This window comes from Haliaeetus leucocephalus, unplaced genomic scaffold, assembly GCF_000737465.1.
Source record: "Haliaeetus leucocephalus isolate CR32 unplaced genomic scaffold, Haliaeetus_leucocephalus-4.0 Scaffold337, whole genome shotgun sequence".
Classification (NCBI taxonomy): Eukaryota; Metazoa; Chordata; class Aves; order Accipitriformes; family Accipitridae; genus Haliaeetus; species Haliaeetus leucocephalus.
Window position 1 is genome coordinate 66,878 of NW_010972773.1, and position 2,580 is coordinate 69,457.

Below are 2,580 nucleotides of genomic sequence, written 5' to 3' on the forward strand. Positions count from 1 at the left end.
CTTGGGGGTGGTGGTTGAAGGGGCATCCCTGTACTCGTGGGTCCCAAGGGGCCGTGGGGGGGCAAAGCGAGGTCCCCCAGGTGCCTGCAGCCCTTGGGGGGGGGGCACTGGGGGCGAAGCGGGGTCCTCAGGACGCCTTGGTCCCTTTGTGACCCCCACCCCCCAAAAGGGAGCTTCAGCACAAGTGAAAGTTTGGGGCGGTGCTGGTGCCCCCCCCATCCCCATGGGGAGGGGGCGGAAGCGGGGGGGTGTGTGTGGAGGATTTGGGGGGGCCCCCCAGGACCCCCCCCCCCAAGAGGGGGAGGGTTCTCTGACATCACGGCGGGGGGTACCATAAAAAGCGGGGTGCCACGGGCAGGGCGGGCAGGCGAGCGGGGTGCTGCTGGTAAGCGGGGTTCGGGGGGGACGACAGATGGGGGGGGGCTGCGCCCCAACACACGCAGGCACAAGGCGGGGTGGGGGGCAGCCAGCGTGCGAAGGCCTTCGCACGAGGGGCCCGCGCACGCCCTCACGCCGCGGCACATGGCCGCCACGGGGACGGGGTTGGGGGTCCCCATGGCGGGGCCGGGGGGGGACTTTTGGGGGGGGGGGGGGGGGGCGGGCCCCGGCCCCCGGGTCCCCTGGCCCCCCCCCCCCCGGTTTCCTGCTGTCTCAGGGCGAGTTTCAAGTTGCTTCAAGCTGGGGAAAGTCCCAGGGGGGGGAAAAAACACCCCCAACCCCCCCTTTCCCTCCCGAAACCGGGGAGAGGTCCCAGTGTGCTGAAACCGGGAGCAGGTTTGGGTTAAAGCGGGGCGAATTTGGAGTCGGAAAGCGTCAAAAAAATAACATTAAACCGGCAGGTTTCAGGTGCGCCATTTCCTCGCGAAAAGGGCAAAAGTCGGGGCCTGCAGCTGGCAAACGCCCCCCCCCCTCCAACTCATGGGGGTACAGAGGGGGGCTTTGTCGAGGGGTTTTACCCTTTCTGAGCAATTTTTAAGGATTTGAGGGTGCCCAAGCGGTTCGGGTCCATTTTGGTGCATTTCCCGGCTTTTTGGAGTGTGTTGTAGCTGATTTTTCCGACAGCATTTTTTGGGGGTGTTTCGGGGTGCTTTTTGGCATGACAGGACACAGGAATGGGGGGGCAGCACCCCTGTTTTGTGATGTCACCATCCGGCTGTTTCAGGGTGCCTTTTTGGGGGCATTTCTCCCGCTTTTGGGGTGTTTCCACCTGGCTGGTTTTGGGTTTTCTCTGCCCGGCTGTTTTGGGCATTTTGCTGCATTTTGGGGTGTCTCTGCCTGGCCATTTTGGGGCATTCATCTGCATTTTAGGGTGTCTTTTCCTGGACGATTTGGGGTGTATCTGCCTTATCTTTTTGGGGTATTTTCTCCAGATTTTGGGGGTTTTCTACCTGACCAATTTGGGGTGTTTCTGCCTAGCCATTTTAGGGTATTTCTCTGCCTTTTGAGGTGTGTCAGTTTTGGGGCATTTCTCCTCATTTTGGGGTGTCCCTGCCTGGCCAATTCAGGGTGTCTCTGACTGGCCATTTTGGGGCATTTCTGCAGGTTTTAGGGTGTTTCTCTGCAGATATTTTGGGGTGTCTCTGTCCAGCCATTGTAGGATATCTCTGCCTGGCCATTTTGGGACACTTCTAAGCATTTTGGGATGTTTCTGTCCAGCTGTTTTGAGGCGTCTTTGCTAAGTCATTTGGAGGGCATTTTTCTGCATTTTGGGGTATCTGTGCCTGGTCGTTTTGGGGCATTTCTCTGTATTTTGGGGCCTCTCTGCCTGGCCGATCTGGGGTGTCTCTGTCCGGCCATTTTGGGGTATTTCTGCAGGTTTCAGGGTGTTTCTCCCTGGTTATTTTGGGGTGCCTCTGGCTGGCCATTTTAGGGTGTCTGTGGCCAGTTGTTTTGGGGCACTTCTCCTCATTTTGGGGTGTCTTTGCCTGGCTGACTTGGGGTGTCTGTGCCCAGCTCTTTTGGGGCATTTCTCCTCTTTTTGGGGTGTCTCTGCCCAGCCATTTTAGGGTGTCTGTGCCCAGTTGTTTTGAGGCATTTCCCCACATTTTGCAGTGTCTTTTTCTAGCCGTTTTGAGACGTTTCAGAGTGTTTCTTCACGATTATTTTGAAGTGTCTCTGCCCAGCCATTTTGGGGCATTTCTCTCCATTTCGGGGTGTCTCTGCCCGGCCAGTTCAGGGTGTTTCTGTCCGGTCTATTTTGGGGCATTTCTCTACATTTTGAGGTGTCTCTGCCCGGCCATTTTGGGGCATTTTGACGCATCTCACCCCAGCTGTTTAAGGGCATCCGTTCCCAGTCATTTTGGTGCATTCCTCTGCATTTTGGGGTGTCTGTTCCCCATCCCTTCGGGGCCATCACTTCCCCGGCTGTTTTGGGGTGCCCTTTTGGGTCTGGGGGGGCCCATCCCCAGCCCCCCGCCCCCGCCATGACTCAGGGCTGTGGTTTCCCGTCTATAAATCGGGGGTGGAGGTGCCCGGGTGTTGCCCAGAGCCATGGCGGGCGCCCGGGACCCGTGAGCTGGGGGCACTGGGAGGCACTGGGAACTTACTGGGGGGCACCGGGAGGCACTGGGAACTCACTGG